Source organism: Trachurus trachurus (assembly GCF_905171665.1).
Source record: "Trachurus trachurus genome assembly, chromosome: 18".
Lineage (NCBI taxonomy): Eukaryota > Metazoa > Chordata > Actinopteri > Carangiformes > Carangidae > Trachurus > Trachurus trachurus.
The window spans coordinates 16831743-16854723 of record NC_139909.1 but is presented as its reverse complement, the minus strand read 5'-3'; the positions used below and the strand labels follow the sequence as shown (position 1 = coordinate 16854723).

Below are 22981 nucleotides of genomic sequence, written 5' to 3'. Positions count from 1 at the left end.
AGACACACAAAATGTCAAAAATAAAGTTATTTTTTATTACTATATTATTAGTTTTACTTGTATAACACTAATCATAATCACATAAAAAGCTCGGACTTTTAGGACCCTTATAGCACAATGTTGAGGCAACAAACCCAAATCTGATTCGGGGGGGTGGGGGGGTCAGATTTTATTATGGATATGTTATCAGGGACCTCCAAGCTCCCAAAAAATGGGGTGAAATATTTTTTTCCCCAAAAAATAAAAAGTCATGCCATAGAGGGTTAAATATATATATATATATATATATATATATATATATATATATATATATATATATATATATATATATATATATATATATATATATATATATATATATATATTTTTTTTTTTTTTTTTTTTTTTTTTTTTTTTTTTGAGAATCACTGTGTTAATGTAGATAACTTTAGAAATCCTACCTTTGTATATGAGAAGACATACAGTTTTAGACCTGGTGGAGAAATTGTTTGATTGTTTTTATACAACAGCAAAAGTAGAATATATCTATTAAAGAAATCCCAAAAGATGTTACTGAACTTACTTGTAAGTCCTGTGGTTTTTAAAAGGTTGCTCTTCAACCTGCAATGTTTAATGAAAAGAGGGATAACATGCACTCATTTTAATTTAATGTCAGATATTTTATTTTATTTATTCATTGATCAATTCAATGCACGCTGTACTAATGGCTGTGGCAGGTTCATTCTCACCTTCTCAACGTGACTGTCATTAAACTCATACCATGTTTCTTCATTGGATTTCATGGTAGTTGTGTAATGTCCACTACTCAGACTGCCCATGTGATTCACCATCCCATACAGTTTGCAATATTTGTTCTCCTTGTTCTGCAATAAAGTTAAAATATAAACACAAACAATATTAACAGGAGTAATGTTCAAGTTAGAAATAGTTGTGAATTTTTGAAAACACATTCATTTATTTTATTTTTTAGTGACAAATACTTTATCACTTTAGTGTATGTAAGTTAAAAAGGAAGCTACATGCACAGACTGATTAGCTTTGCCTACGCCAGCAAGGAGAAACTGCAAGCACTTAAATCCAAATCTAACAGTATTCTACTACAAATTCAGAATTTCATTGCAAAATGTATTAAATCTCATCAAAAACTGTTCAACAGTCACAGTGTCAAACCATTACTTTACACTAAATGTTAATTAATACCTCCCTCCCAAGTTTACCTTTGATCAGGCAAGTAACAACATTTAAGTTTTTTTGTGTATAATTATAATAATAATAATAATAATTATTATTATTATTATTATTATTATTATTATTATTATTATTATTATTATTATTATTATTATTATTATTATTATAATTATCTTGTTATCACGGGAAAACGGATGGAATAAAATATATGTATGTATGACCCTTTAGGGCTTCCATAAAATAACAGCTTTGCACATAATGTAATAATGTAATAACTTGTTACATTATGAGCCTTACACTGATGCTGCTCATAATGTAATGTAATAAGTTATTACACTATTACATTATGTGCAAAGACATTATTACGTTATGCGCTCATTATTTTATTACAATATAAGCCAATTATTACATTATGAACTTTTATTACATTGAAGTTATTACATTATGGGCCGCTACAATTGATCCATGGATGACATGTTGAATTTCCAAGTATCTAAACATGTGCCCTGTAAAGGGTTAGGTTGCTTCTACTTACCTTTGTCATTACTTGTAATGTCTCTTGTACATTCACACAGTGGTTTGATTTGACATGTGACATGGTGCTGTAGTCAAAGTCAAATCTCTTGAGGTGTAGTGTCAGAATCTGGGGAGATTGATCCATCTCACATTTCTGAGGAACACAAGAAAGCAACGTAAGTGTCTTTGAGCATTTGTAAAAGCGTGTTATAAATAAAATGTATTATTATTACTATAAAGATTATTAGAGGGTAACATTCGGTATATGTATATATATACCTATGTTTTTGTTTTTGTTTTTTATAATTAATATTAATCCATATGCTCACGCTTGTTGCCTCTGTTTTCTTTTTACATGTGTTACAGTACACCATGTTGTCTCCAGTGTATAATTTTGACTGGAAAATTTTGTTGAAGCTTTTTTCCTGTGAAAACACAGATTTAATAAATTGGATTTTAAGTTCATCATGAAAACACCAAACTAAAATTATTTGTCTGATACTCACCAAACAGAAGGTTTTACCATCATCAGAGTTTCTCAGTGACAGTGGAAGAATCCAGAAAGGTTTTGTCTCTTCATTGATGATGTGGTCTTCAGTGCATTTTATTGTGTAAGTCAACTTCCCCTGGAAAAGCTTGGAAAGACAATAATAATAATAATAATAATAATAACTACCACCACATCTGATTGTCATTGTTGTCTCCTGTAAATATTTCATTATTATTATTATACACATGTCCTCACCTCAGAGACTTGTGGGCTGAGCTTCTGTAAAATCAGCTCCAGACATTCAGCTGCATCACGTTGTTCATACACTGCAAAATGAGACATTACAGTAAACAGAATCTACTGAGATTCTGACTTGTCCATCTTAACCTTTGTAAAAGATGGACAGACTCTAACAATTATTTCATCAATGAATCAGTTAAGGGGCGGCGTTTAGCTCATTTGGTAGAGCTGCCGCCACATGTTGAGGGTACTGTCCCGACTGCAGGCGGCCTCTTTCCTGCATCTCATTCCCCCTCTCTCTGTCTCCCCATTTCTTGTCTCTCCCTTGACTGTGCTATCGATTAAAGGCAATAAAAAGCCCCACAAAAATATATAGGCCTACTTATCAATTAATCAGTTATTTCAGTTAATTCAACACTGAGGTGACTTTATTGTTGCTCATTGCTGTTTCTTTTCTGTTCTTGACCATCTTACTATTTTTAATCCCAAGTGTGGATGTGATAGTTTCTGTTCCACTGGTTTTGTCCTCCAGTTCTTCAAAGAGCTTCCTCAGTTTCAAATCAGTCCGATGATCTTGACACAGTCTACAAGGAGACAGTAGTTTCTCAGTGAATAGTGACAGCTGTTATCTGCTGCTATCTACATAAACCAAAATGAATCCCTTTATCAGACAACAGAACAATAGGCTATTACAGTTGTATTGTTCTCCAAACACTTCCTGTATATTTTATATATGAAACAGTTCTACTACAAACCTCTCATGCACCTCAGGTGTCATGTAGAGAACTTGCAGGACACTGTTGAGGTAAGATGTCGCTCCTTGGTTCCTCAAGCCATAATGGCGTCTCTGTTGGCAAACAACTTAAAGAGAAACACGCTGACATTACACCATTGACAATGGTAACTGAAAAAAATATTAAGATAAACAAAGAGGAAATTATTGCAGTGAGTCAAGTGGTTTAAAATGAAGATAGCTGGATAGATAAGCCTATAAACAGATTTGCCATCCAAGTGAACACCTATCCGAGCATGCACTGGATGGATGAAAATAACTTCTGTGGTACAAAATGTAAAGTTAAAATCCAAATCAAAAAAGTTAAATTCTGCTTAACATCTTTTTTTGTTCTCATCTATCCATCAAGTGGCTCACCATAGCCATAGCCAACTTCAACTGCATAATTACCTTTTTCTTTTTTCCTTTGTGAACCGCCCTCCTCTTCTTGAGAAGTTACTTTAGAGCCCATCATCTGTATCTGTATTCTTGATTCTGTTCATAAAGTGTAGAGTGTTTTAATTTTATCACGTTTAAAAGAACAATTCACTTCATAATAGCCTTAGCATTTGAGTGTGCCTCTACATCAGGGGCCATCAACTATATTTGTTGATGGGCTATATTGAAGGGCCAGAATTTTTCTCAACAGACACCTTGGGGGCCGGACATTTAAATAGGCAGAGAATGAAATTAAAGTCACCTTTTTGCATAATAATTTATGTTTATATTCTGTTTTACCTGTAAGCTCACAATTTTCATTTATCTTTGGTGTTTGGTATGATATAAAATGAAAAATCTTGACAGCTTGACTTTCAGATACTCCCAAAGGCTTGAGCTTTACACTGCTGACTTGCCCTGTGATTTTCAGCCTAAATATGAAAGGAGGCTGACAATCGGTTCTGATGATACAAATCAGTGGTCCTGAAATGTGTTTCTCTTCTATAATACACATTCTACATCTCGGAGGCGACGTTTTTACACACACAGGCAGAGCTCAGTGGGAAACAGTAGGAGAGACACAGGCCGAGGGGGAACCGGAACACAACACCGGAGGGAGAAGCAGGTCCGCGCAGCTGTGCGCCAGGACGTTCACAAAAAAACAACCGAGTGGCATCAAACACGCGCCGCTACCGCATCGTTTTTGGGTTGTGAGCACGTATGACGCGCATCTACACTGGATGGGTTTGAGTGCGCAAAAGACGCTACATCAGAACGGCCCGCCCGTGCACACCCGGTTTAACCAAGGCGGCGGACAAAATCACCCAGGCAGCTCGCTCTGCAGACAGGCAGGATAAACCCTGCAGTCCAGCCAGCTCCCTAAACTTTCTTGCACGGTGCTTTGGATACGTCGCCGTTTCCTAATCCCAGTGCAGGGGCTCACAGGCACACACAACCACTTTGAGCGTGTCTCCGTGTCCCAGCGCATTGACTTGGACATGGACAAGGAAGACCAACACACATTGCGGAAGAAAAGACAGACACATCATTTGCATGGATGATGAAAATGTAAAACTATATTAATTGAAAACCGGGATCAGAAAAAAAAGAAGAAGAAAAAAGCAGGTGATACATACCTACAGCTGACCGCAATACACTGAGATCACATTCGAGATTCGACTCTGGAGTTCCACCTTAATGGATGGCTTCGAATCACTTCAGGGCGGAGCCACGGCCAGTCAGGCAACTGAGCTGAGCTCACCTGTTTGACAGTTAGATTCATACAACTGTTCACACAACTCTGCATAACAACTGCTAAACTCTTCTTCTTCTTCTTCTTCTTCTCTCTTATTTAAGTGTTAGTTACCCCCTCAATTAAGGTGTCTGTTGATAACAAGTGACTGTTGCAAAACTCATACCGTTTCTTAGCTAGTGTTATTGTTGTTCATATCCAGAATTAAGGGTTTTATGTCCCAAACTGATCAGGAGAAGCTGATTCATGCTTTTATCTCCAGTAGACTTATACCCCTTTCCCACTGGCCAAAAAACCCGTTTAAACCCGCTAACAATCGGCTTTTGGTGGCAGTGGGAAAGGCGCACCGAGCCGCCTCGACCCGCGTCGACGCGGGTCAAACGACTCGGCAAGCGACGTGGGTTAAAATCGCCTTTAATCGGCTCGGCTCCGAACGGCTTGCAGTGGGAACGCCAGACCCGCGTCGACCCGCTAATTTACGTGATGACACTGAATGTTACATGACGCTACGTCATCGCGCCGGTCGCGTCTCATATCACGTACCAAAACAAAGCTCTGCTCCGCTCTGCTCTCATCCGAGACTGGGATCAAAACATCAGAGAACACTGACCAAAACGATAGAAAAAAAGACAAGAAAAGAAGCGACAGTGTGTTTAACTGACGTGTTGTGCCGCGGACGTCCGTCATCCGACCGCAGCAGACTCTCTGTCCTCCGCGGTCCTGGTGCTCCAGGTCAGCCAGCCAGAGAGTCTGCCTCGGCGGACGGACACTCCGCGGCGGGCGGCTGTGGCATGACTGTGTGTGTCTCTTGCACCGCGGATGAGAGCGGGGCGACTGGTTTATGCTCTGTCTGATCCCTCAGCGGGGGGTCAGACTCGGCTCATTTTGGTCAATGGGAAAGGGGCCAAATGCCGATTGTTAGCGGGTCGACCCGCGTTTAAAAAACCCGCGTCGACCCGCTAATTTTAGTGGGAAAACGGCTTTAATTACTGTTTCAAAGGTAAGTGAGCACACGTCTACTGTATATTAGGCTATTAATCAGGTGTGGCATGATATGCGCATGTTTGTGGGTAGGTTGGCTGTGGTTATCCAGGTGCAAATTAAGCCGTTTTCCCACTAAAATTAGCGGGTCGACGCGGGTTTTTTAAACGCGGGTCGACCCGCTAACAATCGGCATTTGGCCCCTTTCCCATTGACCAAAATGAGCCGAGTCTGACCCCCGCTGAGGGATCAGACAGAGCAGAAACCAGTCGCCCCGCTCTCATCCGCGGTGCAAGAGACACACACAGTCATGCCACAGCCGCCCGCCGCGGAGTGTCCGTCCGCCGAGGCAGACTCTCTGGCTGGCTGACCTGGAGCACCAGGACCGCGGAGGACAGCGAGTCTGCTGCGGCCGGATGACGGACGTCCGCGGCACAACACGTCAGTTAAACACACTGTCGCTTCTTTTCTTGTCTTTTTTTCTATCGTTTTTGGTCAGTGTTCTCTGATGTTTTGATCCCAGTCTCGGATGAGAGCAGAGCGGAGCAGAGCTTTGTTTTGGTACGTGATATGAGACGCGACCGGCGCGATGACGTAGCGTCACGTAACGTTCAGTGTCATCACGTAAATTAGCGGGTTGACGCGGGTCTGGCGTTCCCACTGCAAGCCGAGCAGAGCCGAGCCGATTAAAGGCGATTTTAACCCGCGTCGCTTGCCGAGTCGTTTGACCCGCGTCGACGCGGGTCAACGCGGCTCGGTGCGCCTTTCCCACTGCCACCAAAAGTCGATTGTTAGCGGGTTTAAACGGGTTTTTTGGCCAGTGGGAAAGGGGTATTAGGTTGCAATTAGTGGTGATTTATGTACTCAAAAGGTTTCTCAAAAATTAAACAAATGAAATTCGTTATCTTTTCGATCCCTAAGGAAAAGAGCAGTTTATGTGTGGCCAAACTGAGTGTGATGCTGTGCAGCTTTAAGAGGCTGATAAAAAGGCCCTTCTATTTACTATCTAGTTAGCTTCATTGAAAAATAAGCAAGTCGTTTTGCTATTTCAGCTTCATCAGATTTCATTAGGGACACCTGGACTAAATACTTGTCAGATATGTCAGTAGAGTTCTGGGAAGAGGCAAAGTTTCTGTCTTCCTTTTTGTTCTATTAACTCACTCTACTGGTTAATCCAGTACAAGGTGATGCATAGACTGCAATAATCTAAAATGAAACTGAACCATATCTTCCCATCAGTGTCTGGCTGTGATAACAACTGTTCTACTGAAGAATCACTATCACCTTTATCACATCTTTTGAATACAAACTACATTTTCTTGTAGCTACATTAACTCCTTGATGTATTTCATTACAGAGAAAATCACATTGCTATCATTCAAGGCTGTAGTACATAAACATGTGAAAACAAATCTCTTATTCTTTCTTAAATCTGAATTCAATCAACATTTTAAAGTTTTTAACTGTCCCTGTGATGCTGTGTCTCAGTGTGGATCCTGTTGCTGCAGGAGACACATTTCCTGTGAGACACGATGAGAGCAGCCAGGAGACACAGAGAAGCAGTGGAGCCGAGAGCTGTGGCTGCAGAGACCAGAGACCAGGTCCAGTCCCGGACTGAGGTTAACGTCTGATATAGAGGCACTCTGGTGAGGGCGCTGAGATAAGGATTGACAACGGAGGACAGCAGACTCAGAAAGAACCTGCAACGTCACCATCTGCACCCCAGCAACTGGATTATCCACCAGCCCCAACAACGTCATCACCTGCACCCCAACAAGTGGATCATCCACCAGCCCCAACAACGTCATCATCTGCACCCCAACAAGTGGATTATACACCAGCCCCAACAACGGCATCATCTGCACCCCAACAAGTGGATCATCCACCAGCCCCAACAGCGTCATCATCTGCACCCCAGCAACTGGATTATCCACCAGCCCCAACGTCATCATCTGCACCCCAACAAGTGGATTATCCACCAGCCCCATCAGCTCAACACGAGGAGTCTCCCTTAGCCCCAAAAGCCCCAAAGGGGGAGTCTCCCCCGGCCCCAACAGGAGACTCCCAACATTCAACCCCCCGAACCCCATCCAGCCCCCAACTCTCTTCATCTAGTCCTGACTCCCCATTTCTGGATTTCCCTGACAGGATGAAGAGCTTTCTCACTAGTGGAATCCAACTAACACCACGCCAGGGTCTCGTATTTTCCCCAATTAACCCCCCACATCGTCCACCCCCTCGCATTCCACCGCGTCAGAAACAACCCTCGACCAAAAGTCACCGAGCCCCCCCACTTCCTCTGAATCATCATATCATTGAGTCTGAATGATATGTGCCGGGTCCAGGCTGCAATAATGATATCAAGAATGTTCTTTCCCAGGAAAAGTCAGGGCCCTATGGAGTTCAGGCATCTTTCTTAATCCCTGTGGTGACGGGTAACAGAAAAGTGATCAAACTGGTGAGAAATAAAAAGGGTTCAATTAAATCTACCAATCTAGTGAGTATAGCTTGTCAACCTCGAAACTCACCAGTGTCTCCTGTTATCTCCACAAGGTTAGCTCTACTTAATATAAGATCACTAGCCAACAAATCCTTGTTAGTAAATGACATCATTATGACCTATAATCTAGACTTCTTACTTCTTAGTGAAACATGGCTGACTGAATGTAGCTGTGCTACCATTCTCAATGAGGCTGCACCAACAAATTTCAGTTTTATGAATAAGTGTCGAAGTGGTAAGAAAGGCGGGGGAGTTGCTGCCATTTTTAAATCTGTATTTCAGTGCAAGGAAACTATATTTGGTGATTTTAGCTCTTTTGAATATCTCTGTTTTTTAGTAAAGGGGGATCCAAAAGTTCTCTTCCTAATTATTTACAGACCACCAAGATACCCAGGAAAATTCTTTGATGAGTTTGCCGAACTGCTGTCAGTTATCTGCACTGACTACAACTTTTTTATCATAACAGGGGATTTTAACATTCACATAGACAATAACATGGACACAAATGCCAAAGAACTTTGCTCTCTTCTTGACACTTTTGGCCTCTCCCAACATGTGAAAGGGCCCACACACACCCGAGGCCACACTCTGGATCTGGTTATCTCTAGAGGTGTTGACATTACATCTGTTGATATCAAGGACTTGGCTCTTTCTGATCATTTCTGTGTGTTCTTTGACTTACAGATAACTCCGGACATGCAGTTACCCTCTGTATCTGTTAGGAAAAGGTTCATAAATGAGAATACCAGTGTTAAGTTTATGGAGGCTATAGTCATGTCACCAACTGTGAGTGCAGAGACAGTTGATGAACTCCTGGATAATTTCAACTGCAAAATCTCAAATGTCATTGATACCATTGCACCTTTTAAAACTAAGATGACCTTGGCCAGACAGAGAACACCATGGAGGAACACTTTGATGGTAAAGGCTCTGAAAACAGAACGCAGGAAAGCTGAGCGTAAATGGAGAAAAACTAAACTTCAAATCCACCATGACCTCTACAAACAAAGTCTTTGTAATTTTAACCATGGGTTATTCAAGGCTAGACAGCAACACTTTACTGAAATGATTAATAAGAATATCAACAACACTCGTGCTCTGTTTGCTATGGTTGATAAGCTTACAACCCCCCCAAAAGAGATAGCTTCAGAACTCTTTTCCACAGAAAAATGCAATGAATTTGCTTACTTCTTCAATGAAAAAATCAAATCCATAAGGCTAAATATCAACACAAATCAGCAAAATAATACAATGATGCAATCCCTAAAATCACCTAGGAATAAATCAACTGTAATATCAGAGTTTAATACAGTTGACCAAAAAACCTTAGAAGAAACAGTTCAGCATCTTAAAACATCGACATGTTGTCTTGACACAATACCATCGGACTTTTTTAAAACTATTATAAGCTCTGTCCAAACAGATCTGCAGCAAATAATAAATTGCTCACTTCAATCAGGCACGTTTCCTAAACCCCTGAAAGTAGCTGCCATCAAGCCACTCTTAAAAAAGAGAACATTGGATACTACAATTTTAACCAATTACAGACCCATCTCAAATCTTCCCTTTATAGCCAAGATCGTTGAGAAAGTGGTTTTTAATCAACTCAGCAACTTCTTGAACTCCAGTGGACTCTTTGACAAATTTCAATCAGGCTTCCGACCTCACCACAGTACAGAAACAGCTCTGATTAGAGTGTTAAATGACATAAGGCTGAACACTGACTCAGGCAAGGTGTCAGTTCTGGTCATGTTGGATCTCAGTGCTGCGTTTGACACTGTGGATCACAGTATACTGCTGGACAGGTTGGAAACCTGGGCAGGACTCAGCGGGACAGTCCTAAAATGGTTCAGGTCCTACTTAGAGGAACGGAGTTATTTTGTGACCATTGGTAGTTATCAATCCGATCGAGTGGCTATGACATGTGGAGTTCCTCAGGGGTCAGTCCTTGGACCCCTTCTGTTCAACCTGTATATGCTGCCTTTGGGTCAAATTCTACAGAACTCTAATGTCAACTATCATAGTTATGCAGATGACACACAGATATATCTTGCACTGTCTCCAGATGACTGCAGTCCAATAGAGTCATTATGTCACTGTTTAGAGCAAGTCAAAAATTGGATGAGCCAAAATTTCCTTCAGTTAAATCAAGAAAAAACTGAGGTCATTGTTTTTGGAAATAAAGAGAAGAGGGTTGCTGTCAGTAAACACCTTGAGTCACTGTCTTTAGAAACTAAAGACCAAGTCCGAAACCTTGGCGTGCTGATAGATTCAGATCTGACCTTCAACAGCCATATCAAATCAGTCACCAAATCAGCCTTTTATCAACTGAAGAACATATCCAGAATTAAGGGTTTTATGTCCCAAACTGATCAGGAGAAGCTGATTCATGCTTTTATCTCCAGTAGACTAGACTACTGTAACGGTCTTCTGACTGGTCTCCCCCAAAAAAGCATCAAACAGCTGCAGCTCATTCAGAACGCTGCAGCTCGAGTTTTAACCAGAACAAAGAGATCAGATCACATCACCCCGGTTCTTAAGACCTTACATTGGCTCCCAGTCGGCTACAGAATAGATTTTAAAGTTCTGCTACTGGTTTACAAATCACTGAATGGTTTAGGTCCAGAATACATGAATGACATGTTAGTAGAGTATAAACCCAGTAGAGCTCTGAGATCTACTGACTCAGGTCAGATAGTGGAGCTCAGAGTTCAGACCAGACATGGTGAAGCAGCATTTAGCTGCTATGCTGCACACAAGTGGAACAAACTACCAGCAGAACTGAAATCAGCCCCAACTGTAAGCACTTTTAAATCCAGGTTAAAAACATTTCTCTTTTCACATGCTTATAGCTGAGAACTTAAAACTTTATCTATTTTCTTTTCTTTTACTTGTATTTGCTCTTGCTTTTAACCCTGTTTTTAGTGTTTTTATTCTGTCTTATGCTTCTTTTTTTTTTTTTTTTTTTTTTTTTTTTTTATGTTTCTTTTATTTTACTTTTATTTGCTCTTGCATTTAACTCTGTTTTTATTGTTTTGTTTGTTTTTATTCTGTCTTATGCTTCTTCTTTTTTTAAATGTTTTGTCTTTATGTAAAGCACATTGAGTTGCCTTGGTATGAAATGCGCTATATAAATAAAGATGCCTTGCCTTGCCTTGCCTTGCCTATAGATCACTGGACACAAAACAAAGAAAATATGAGGTTAACGTTACTAAGGGGTGATTTTTGAAAACCAACCTTGTGTTAGAAGCAGGAAACGTACTGACCCCATCTGAAGGAGGAGTGATGTCGGGGTAGAGACACAACCTCCTGTCATGACAGAAGACTAAACCCTGGAAGCTTTTTACCTGAGAAATGAAAACAGTGAGATGAAAATTAGTACAATTGTTGAGAGACATTGAACTCACCACTGACTGAGAGCTATCAGGAACATAACAAGCCCTAAAGTGATGGATCCAGTATGATCAACTTATCAATGTCACAGCCACATGAAGTGAACACTGACACTCTGGTTGTAAAATGGAGCAGAGAGGAACTTTATCAATATAATCCAATCAAATTAAAAATGATACACACAACACTAACTTGAATTAACTGCAACTTTGATAACTTTTCCTCCTGTGTGACATATTTTAAGTCTAAATTAATTATTATAATTTTAATGTGAAACAGAAAGAATGAATTTACACAAACAGTACTTTTTTGTCTAAAGATTTTTTGAATTATGAATACAGTTAAGTTAAAGATATAATTTTCTGTGAGAAGTAACAAAATAGTCAACATTTTAACAGTTTTATCTCATACAAAAAACAAAAGATAGAAATCTAACAGATAAAAAAAAAAGATGTTTTTTTTTTTCTCATGAAGCATTCAATACAAATTAACTGAGCCTGAACTGAGAGCAGCATCACTGGGTGTGTGACTCCTTTTGTTTGTTTGTCGTGAAATATTTCAAGGAGCTAATAACAACACAATTGACCATATGGTATTTAGGACAGAGTCTGATGTTGACTTGATCTGTGAGACTAAGTTCAAGATTACTGATCATCCTCCAACACATTATCAGATTTCATTCAAGTGTATTGTTGTTGCGACTTCTTCCTCTTCTTCTGTGATCCATACTTTGATTAAATGTCTCGCTTTGAGTCATAAATACCACTCTGCCACTCAAATACTTGCTAGTCACGAACAGAGTCTTGATCACATATTTACAACAATTCATGTGACTGCAGAACAGAGTCATCATTAAACTATGAGTTTAGGATTTGATTTGATTTAATGTCCAGGAGACACAAAGGAATATTTAAAAAAAAAAACTCCAGTTCTGATGGGTGGTCCTCAATTATGACAGATTAGATCGGTTCTATCAAATTGCTACTCCATTAAAACTATATTACAAATTCAAATGGATTTGTTCCTCTTATGAATCATATGTTAGACTGAGTCTACAGGTCCAGTAATGAGAGTCATTTAAATGAGTTTTAAAGGTGGCACCTCGCCTCTTTGTCCTGCTGTCATATGATTTACAGTAAACAAGTGGCTGAGATTGAAAGTGTAAGTCAAACGTCTGTAGACTACAGCAGTGAGACAAAACAATATTAAACATGTGTTCGTGACCGACGGGTGTTGTGGCATCAGGGTTGGTGGCAGAGACATTTGTGGTTCAAACAAAAATGTTCTTCCAACATTTACTTGCATAGGAAAATAAACCAGCTGAGCAGGTGGAATAACATGTTCCTCCTGCATGTGTTTCATAACAAAGAAATAAATAACAAACTCAGTGGTGCAGAAAAAAAAACAGCTCTCTGTTATCTTCCATTAATGCTGTGGTGCTATGACACAATGTTGCATGAGAACAAACCTCAGCACCTCTTTTAGTTTATTCATTATCATCACCATCATCATCACCATCAAAAACACTGATGAACTGATAGGCACAAAGTTAATCTATGACTAACATCTCATCTGTTAAAGCTTGGAATAATGATTTAGACTTCAAATATGAGACAGGGGAAGTAATCAAATTTGCTGTTCATTCAAGTTGATGCAATTTTTTTTATTCAATTGTGATAGATTAGGGGTGAGCATCTACAGTAGCATTTACTTAAAACAGAAGTAAGTGATATATCTGTGTTAATATAAGTCTTAAATATTTCAAAGGAGGTTAAATCGAAAGCAACTGGACTTAGTTATTTGTCTAGGAAGACGTTTCACCTCTCATCCAAGAGGCTTCATCAGTTCATGTACGCAGCTGACCAGGCTGGGACTGGTCCAACTATCTGGTGTGGAGACTCACTATTTAACCTCTTGTGTGGGTTAAATAGTGAGTCTCCACACCAGATAGTTGGACCAGTCCCAGCCTGGTCAGCTGCGTACATGAACTGATGAAGCCTCTTGGATGAGAGGTGAAACGTCTTCCTAGACAAATAACTAAGTCCAGTTGCTTTCGATTTAACCTCCTTTGAAATACTATGACCTGGACAAATGAGAATATGCACCGGCCTAAGTCTTAAATAGTTATATCTTCCTACAGCAATAACTTACATAGAGTGTTTGGTCTGAAACACGGGTCTGTCAGTCACTCTGCTCTGAGCCAAGGAGAAAACTTTCCTTGTATCCTACAACCTTTATCCAATGAGGAGAGAGAACGGCATGAAGGGGCGGTCCTCTCTGTGTGTGCAGCCAAGGGATGCGCGTGAATGTGGTGACGTAGGGACGAGGACCAAGGCCGCGTTCAGACTGCCAGCCAAAATCCGATTTTTAGCCCATCCAGATTGGAACTGGATGGCTCTTTTTAAGTCTGAACAGTCCCAAATCACATGAAATCCGATTTTTGCAAAACGGATCAAAACCACCTCCAGGAGGTAGTTTCAGATCGCATTTGGACAGATGCGTCTCAGTCTGAACAGCTCCAAACACTCAGATCGGTTTTGACTGTCCGTGACGTCACTCTCCGCGGCGCTGTCACTGTGTTACAGGTCCCGTACGGTCCCGTGAGCTCCAGTTAAACATTAATTTCCTCCTTGTTACTTTTCTTTTATGTAAACTACCGTGTTGTCGGCGACAGGAGTGACGGCGACGGCGCGCTCCCAGCTCTGGGGTGCTGGAGTTTCCCGTCTCTGTGGCCACACACACACACACACGCACACACACACCAGGCGGGCTGAGGTTGAAACTAGCGGGGTCATGCGGCTGCAGCACCGGGCAGATCACCGTGCTGCAGCTGATCTGCCCGGTGCTGCAGCCGCTGCGTCCGGGAGGCATCGCCTGTCACATACGGCGTAGCCTCCGCTCCGACGTCGTTGACGTTGCTACAGCAACCTGTCAGATGGGTCAATAATGTGGCCCAGTCTGAACAGAGCCAAATGCGATTTGGACACTTGCTAAAAACAGTGTGGACAGTCAGCCCTAAAAATCGGATATGAGAAGGAATCAGATTTGAATCAGATTTGCCTGCAGTCTGAACGCGGCCCAATAGATCCATGACGAGGGCGGGGGCTGCTAACTCCAGAAGTTAGCCAAAACGACCGGATCGCTTACTTCTGCTTTAATAAAAAAGAAAAACTGAAATATCACCTGAACACAGGTATTCAGACCCTTTAGTCTGGTGGCAGAGTATGAAATTTGGCATGAGGCTTCATAACCAATTAATGACTTCATTTGTTTGGTCCAGACAGCTGCAGCTCAACGAAGAGTTGAGTTGAGTCGGTTGACCCTAACCTTTCCTACATGTAAGAATGATGGAGGGCACTGAGCTCTTAGAAATAGTAAGTGGAATAAGAATGAATAAGAATTTTTTTGTAGCCTTGCCCAGATCTGTGTCTTAATGCAGTTCTGTTTCTGAGCTCTTGGGGCAGTTCCTTTGACCTCAGATCTCATTTTGCTCAGATATGCAAATAATGGTGTATGGTCTTATTTAGACAGGTGTGTGTAGCTACATGCCCAAACTATTTAATTCAACACAGCTGGACTCAAATGAAGGTGCAACCATCTCAAAGATGAATAAAAGAAATTGACGGCAAAGAAGAAGAAGAAAAGAATGACCTACATGAGTGTCAGGAAAGGGTCTGAATACTTATGTTCTTTTTTATTCATTTGCAAAAAAAAATCTAAGATTCTGTAAATCTGACTCTCTGCGTTTTAGAAAGTCATTACATATCAAACAACTTGAATGACTTCAAATGTGAAGTAACGGCCACCCCCTCTAAGAACAAATACACCAGTTTCCTTTAAGCCCTTGGTCGTCAGATGAGAAACAGAAAGAACATGAAGATCTGTTCCTGATCTGAAACACACATGCTGAATTACTTCCCCTTTAATTATCTGAACAAAGTCTGAGCTGCAACAATAAAGCCACAGTTTAAAAGAAAAACACCAACACATGATTATCATTCCTCTTTTTAGTACAGTGAAAACATGGTTGTTTCATTTTTTGTGCCACATTAATGTTTTTCTGTGGTTTTCATGTGCTGACTGACACATTTTCAACCGTTTCTGTTTCTGATTGGCACGTGGTCACTGTTCACACTTCCTCCTCCATGGTCAGCAGAGCAGAGTGACTGACAGACCCGTGTTTCGGACCAAACACTAAATGATTGCCGTCAGAAGATATAACTCTTTAAGACTTATATTAAAGGATAATTTCCGTTTTTTACAACTTGGACCTTATTTCTTGCATAAAATACAATCATTTTACTCACCCAGACAACTTTGGTGTCATCTGGAGTTGTTTTGACGAAATTAGCCCCAGTGGAGCGGCGCGTATATATCCGTATCAGTGTTTCCCACAGGATTTCAGGAGACCATGGCGCGACCGACGGGGGGGGGTGGGATGGGTCGTTGGTCCGACGGGGGGGGGGGGGGGGGGGGGGGATATAGCGCCGCAGCTGAGCAATTAGCGCGATATAGCGCATTTAGCGTGCGCCCCTGTCTGTATCTATGTGCAGGCAGAGATCAGAGATGGTGTTTTAAATAACCATGCTAGCGTTTCACCAGCTCTCATCTCCGCCAGTCACCCTTTAAAACTGCCGCCTCGCTCGCGTGCGGGCGCACCGCACGTAGAGACACGTGAGACACGGGCCGCCACAGTCTCTTTAATTAATGGGAAACACTGCGTATAATGCAAGTACACGGGGCACGCAATGCAGCCTCTAAATAACACATTATCTACCGCAAAACTCGTTCATTTCACCAATATTTTGTTATGATACACTAGTGCTATTCCCCTCCGAGCCCGTGGTGGCATGTTATCAACATGCTGCGCCTGTAGGTTGACCTAGTCTGGGGCCATTGACTCGCTGTTTTGGTAGGAAACGGATCCAGGGCGAGAGAGACAGGCCTTTCCTTCAAAATAAAAGCACCAAGCTAATAAAATGCAGTAAAACTCTTTAATTTAAGGTATATAATTTACAAGAAAGTCCCAGAGCCATTAAATTGATATTTTGCTTTTATTGTATTACAAGTTAATTATTATTCTATAAGTTTTATGTTTGTGAATACTTTTATTTTGGTGAATCTGGTGATTTCGGTATCCGCTACAGACAGGAACCAGAATGCAGACTAATTGGGAGGTAACTGACACCAGGCTCTTCGCTTGTCTGAAGAGCCTGGTGATGCGAGGCTAAGGTTGACCCACTAACCTCTGATCTGGATGATGTCATCTCCGACCGCTGCCCGGCTCATTCTGATAATAATCATTCTGCTTCAACATTCAGGTCCATTTTTAGCTCAACTAGCCGGAGCTTTAGTGAGTCCAGGTTGAGGAGAGGAAGCCTGTGGAAGCTGAACTTCATCCAGCTGCTCATTTTGTTCTGACAAGTCAGAAACACGCAGAAACGAACCATAGCATTAGCGGTAGCAAGTTAGCCGCGCCGGGCAGCAGTCGGAGATGACATCATCCAGATCAGAGGTTAGTAGGTCAACCTAGAGACCCCGGATGTTGTTAACATGCCACCACGGTCTCGGAGGGGAATTACACTAGTGTATCATAACAAAATATTGGTGAAATGAACGAGTTTTGCGGCGGATAATGTGTTATTTAGAGGCTGCATTGCGTGCCCCGTGCTCTCGCATTATACGGATATACGCGCCGTTCCACTGGGGCTAATTTCATCAAAACAACTCCAAATGACACCAAAGTTGTCTGGGTGAGTAAAATGATCTTATTTTATGCTAGAAATAAGGTCCAGGTTGTAAAAAACGAAAATTATCCTTTAACACAAAAATTCCGCTTACTTCTGCTTTAATAAAATAAAAATGATGGCACCTGAAAGACCTACATAAGTGTGCACAAATTAAAAGCAGATTCAGTTGATATAATGGCCTAAAAATAGCATATTATCAAGGCTCAGTCAGCATGCAATCTCCTGGTATTGGGTGGTGCTGGGAACAGATCCCCGGTCAAGTTCAACATAAAAAAAATCACTTGCTCCTGCACTCACATAGGCTCTGTTTAATGGGTCAGCATTTGGTTGGTCCTGATGAAGGTCTATATAGCATATTACCATTAATTTTCTTCTTAAGACTACTGTTAGATAGTCTGACTAACACCAGACCTCATCTCAATGTAGGGATGCTCGGATCGAACGGCCACCAATCGTTATCGGCCGATCACGACCCTAAACAAGGTGATTAGTGAGCCATTCTTGTAAAACGTGTTTCCCATGAGGCAGTGCCACAGTCTCGTTTGGGCCACCGTAGTCTCTCACAGGGGAAAAAGGGTGGTGGGGTGGATAGTTTCACCATCTTTCATCTCTGTCAGCCAGCCCCTGCTGGACTTGGTGTAGCACGTGGGTGCACGGGTGTGCGTGCATAAACACACACACAGACTCTGTGGACAGATTATAGGAAGGAAATTTTATTTCATCTATTGAAATATTTTACGTTTTGATCTAACAAAACACATTTTGTGTTGCCATAAAGTAGGCCCTATGGCTTGTTCTTGACAGAGCATGTAATGTTAAATTAAGTTACTCAAATAAAAAGTTGTTTGTGGTACTTAAAGATCTTGATTGTATTTATTTACTTCAGTACAAATGATTTTACTTATTTAAATGGTGCACAAGGCTAGATCATAAGTACAGGACGTGGAGGATTATTATTCTCCCATCCATTCGGTGATCGGATCGGCCCAATAAAATGCTGATCGGAGCATCCCTATCTCAATGTAGATTGAGATTGGGTCTGAGAACCACTGTTCATTTTTTCGTATTTGAAGCCCAGAGCTGTTTATTGGGCGCTACAAATGTCAATCCAATGCGTCTGTACATAGCTTAGCCAAACGCATCATACCCGCTTCGGCGCGTCATCATCGTCTTGCTGCCCCCTCCCCCGTTCTGTGATTGGCTCCCTAAAAAATGGGTCCATGGTTTCCAGACGGACTTGCAGAGTGAAAGAAATTGCACACAAGGCAGTAGTAATACCCAGGCTAACTGTTACAGCTATTTTGGGTTATGTGTTTATTTTTTGCTTAGTACCTGGAGGCCACAGTAAGTGGCGCTCTGTACTGTGGGGTGCAGTGAAGTGTTAAACTTAATACAACAGCAGGTACTGGGCTTTATGCCCAGCTCCACTACTTCCTGAACTAAAACAGGCTCCTTTATTTCCTTACATTATTGGACAAACTGATTAATCCAGGTGTCTGACCATTGTTGTGAGGTCAGACACACCTGGATTAATCAGTTTGTCCATCATTTTGTATGTGACATAATTAAAAAATGTTGTTGAATATTACTAACAAGAAGAAGCCTCAGAGTTGGCTTCATGAGGAACTGGTGCAGCATAAAAATCAAAAGAACACCCACATCCAAAAATAACTGAAGGTAGATGCTGGGCCACAAAGAAGAACAACAGTGTAAAGAATATAGTCTGCACACTAGGCATAACTCCCGACTGAGTTTAATGTAGATTATACACCACATGCGACATTTTGAGCCCAGGCCCTTCATCAGACACGAAGCTACTTGATGCTACACCTGCTTAAATCAGTGGACAGGTGCAGCAGAGCTCTGTCGTCAGTGATTAATATTAATGGACAACTAAAGATTCTACTCTTGTAGTTTGAGCATGACTTCATCTGACATAATCTTGAAATCAGTGATAAGTGCATCACAACCTCCTGGACTATGTTGATTCTCTGCTCAAGCCCAAGACTGTCCAGGGGCCGTATTCACAAAGAATCTTAAGGTTAAAAGTAGCTCCTAAGGGCCGAATTTAGGAGCAACTCCTAAAAAAAGTGGGCGTGTCAGTCTTAAATTTAGGACTCCTAGTTTTTTAAAATAAGAGTAATTCACAAAGTATTTTATGCCTAAAAGTAGCTCCTAAGTCTGGGAGAGCTTAAAAGTCCTCGTGAGGACTCCTAACTCAGTAAGACCTATTCACAAAGAATCGCAAATGGCTGCAGCCAGGCAAATGTATGGAGGACTGCGAATTGCTGCAGAGGGGGGTGCTGGAGCACCTGCCCCTTTGCCCTTTGATGCCCAACGTGCCTTTTTGTCGGTGTTTTTTTTGGGGGGGGGGTCATCTAGGCTACAACATTTTCGCTATAAAACGGGAGTAGTGACGGTGACGAACTGTCCAATATAGGCGTCACAACGGTCGGACCGAGGTAACTGCGACTGCTGCGATGCAGTCATGCTGATGTGAGCCAATAAAATTTTTAAAAAAGTTGGTGGGTGCGCTAGACACACACATCTGTTAGTAGTAATAGCTCACGTGATAAGGCTGCTCCCCCAGTAAACTAAACTTATTGTCAGTCTGGGTTCAAATCCTGCTATAGGCCACAAATGTGGGTAATGCATTTTCTTTTCTCATCATTATTATGATCACCATATAGGGCTGTCATTCAACGAATGTGAAAATTAATATTAAAATGTGGGAAGAAAAAAAACCAGCGGCTGCTTTGCGAGTGGACGCACTGACCCTCATTGCATTTGCACAGCGTCACACTGCAGAAAGTGAGACGCGACAAAAACTGTAGCAGAAAGATGCAGATGGCAGAGAGAAAGACAGAAAGTTCAGAGCCCAACTCGGCAGCAGAGAGAGTGGTTTGGACTCGGAGCAATCTAAAGAGCCCCGTCGGACCTGACGGCAAAAAAAAAAAAAAAAAGTGGAGCGGAGCGGCCGGCGGCGAGGAGGAGGAGAAGGAGGGGGGAGGGGAGGGGGGGCGCCGCCGGCACTCAACAACCAATCACCGTGTTGAGCGCCTCGAATTCGTGCACGAGAATTGACGTAATCCATAGCAACGGGGCGTCACCAGGGCGTCACTCTTAATTTGCTCTTAGTGATTTATCCTTAGTAAGAGTAGGTCTCAGCGGCTTTGTGAATAGCTTTTAAGAAAAAACTCCTACGTAAAAACTTTTAGTGTGAGTTAGGAGCACTCCTAGTGGTAAGATAAAAGGCTTTGTGAATACGGCCCCAGATCTGGTTTTCTCAAATCAAAATTACAGTTACTCACTGTAGTTTTTAAATGTCCCTGTGTCGCTGTGTCTCAGTGTGGATCCTGTTGCTGCAGGAGACACATTTCCTGTGAGACACGATGAGAGCAGCCAGGAGACACAGAGCAGCAGTGGAGCTGAGAGCTGTGGCTGCAGAGACCAGAGACCAGGTCCAGTCCTGGACTGAGGTTAACGTCTCATAGAGCTCACTGGATATAAAACAAAGTAAACATGAGGTGAAGGTTATTGTAAACCAAAGACGTGATTTTTTAAAACCATACTAACCTTGTGTTAGAAGCAGGAAACGTACTGACAACTTGTGAAGGAGGAGTAATGTCAGGGTACAGACACAACTTCCTGTCAGGACAGAAGACTAAACCCTGGAAGCCTTTTACCTGAGAAATAAAAACAGTGAGCTGTAAATCAGTAGGATTGTTGAGAGACATTGAACTCACCACTGACTCTGAGCTATCATAACAAGTCTTGATGTGGGATGGATCCAGTATGATCAACTTATCAATGACACAGCCTTGTGAGCTGAATGAAGCTGCACACCGACACTTTGAGGTTGTAAAATGGAGCAGGGGGGAACTTTATCAGTATATCCCAATCAAATTAAAAATGATATACACAACACCTGAAAAACTGCAACTTTGACACCTTATTTTATATCTAAATGGTCGTATTAATGTGACACAGAAAGGATGACTTGCAAAAAAAAAGAGGTTTTGCACTATTAATAAAGTTAAGTTAAAGATATAATTTACTGTGAGAAGTGACTCAGTCAAATCAACAGTTTTATCTGCCTAACACATGGTGAAGACAAAGAATGAGACTGAAAAACAAACAAAAAACTAAAGATTGAAGATAAAAAAGATGCGGTGAGGTTTTTCCCATGATGCATCATAACAACAATCAATAGCCCATAATAATAACTGAGCGTGAACTGAGAACAGCGTCACTGGGTGTGTGACTCCTCTTGTTTCTTTGTCATGAAATATTTCAAGGAGCTATAAATAATACAAATGACCTTACGGTATTTAGGACAGTCTGATGTTGATGTTCTGCTTAGTTAGCTGTCATTGGCATCACTCAGGAGAAACAAAGGAATATTCAAATAAAAAATAAATTAAAAAAACTCCAGTTCTGATGGATGATCTTCAGTTATGACAGATCAGATAGGTTGTATCAAATTGCTACTCCGTTAAAACTATATTACAAATTCAAATGGATTTGTTCCTCTGTATGAATCAGTCTACAGGTCCAGTAATGAGTCATTTAAATGAGTTTTAAAGGTGAAACCTCGTCTCTGTGTTCTGCTGTCCTATGATTTACAGTAAACAAGTGATTGAAAGCTCAAGTCAAACCTCTGTAGACAGCAATGAGATAAAACAGTATTGGGTGTGGGGTTAGGGTTTGGCACAGTGGCAGAGATGTTTGTGGTTTTAACTAAATGACCTTCCAACATTTACTTGCATAGGAAGATAAACAGCTGAGCAGGGGGAATAACATAGATGTTCTTCCTGGAAGCACATGCAGGAAGAACATCTATGTTATTCCCCTTGCTCTGCTGGTTTATCTGCCTATGCGAGTAAATGTTGGAAGGACATTTAGTTAAAACCACAAACATTTCTGGGTGTGTGGCCTCTTTTGTTTGTTTGTCATGAAATATTTCAAGGAGCTAAAAAATAATTCAAATGAGCTTATTGTATTTAGGACAGAGTCTTTCTGAGTGATGCGTCCCACATTTACTGGCATCGGAAAATAAACTGGCTGCAGGTGCATAGATGTTCTCCTGGTTATTTTCCATTGATACTGTGTTGCATTGACACAATGTTGCATGATAATAAACCTCAGCATATCTTTTTTCATGCTGATAGATTTTCATCTTTAGTTTCTTGTTTGTTGTTCATGTTTTATTGTTTTTGCTACATCAATTTCATTCATTACTGTATTACTGTTTGAAATGATAATTCTGACTTGAAATACCTATGTGAAAGGAGAAGCAGTCAAAGTTGCTATTCATTAATGTTGATGCTGTGTGTATGTCGTTTTATTATAATTATTATTCAATTTTGATGTATTAGTAACATTTCGGTAAACAAAATTGAGAATAACAGAAGGAGCTGAGAATCTAGTATCTACTAAATCATATTATAGTTACATACTG

The 22981-nt window shown here is 41.1% G+C and overlaps 1 long non-coding RNA gene across 1 annotated transcript; it reads right to left on the bottom strand.

Moving 5' to 3' along the window:
• Positions 1-2228: 2228 nt before the first annotated feature.
• Positions 2229-3258, bottom strand: LOC311001288. Its single transcript, XR_014596154.1, has 4 exons — positions 3190-3258; positions 2909-3018; positions 2450-2520; positions 2229-2339 (listed from the first exon to the last, which is right to left on the bottom strand). It is a non-coding gene; the product is annotated as an uncharacterized lncRNA (long non-coding RNA).
• Between the last annotated feature and the right edge of the window lie 19723 nt (positions 3259-22981).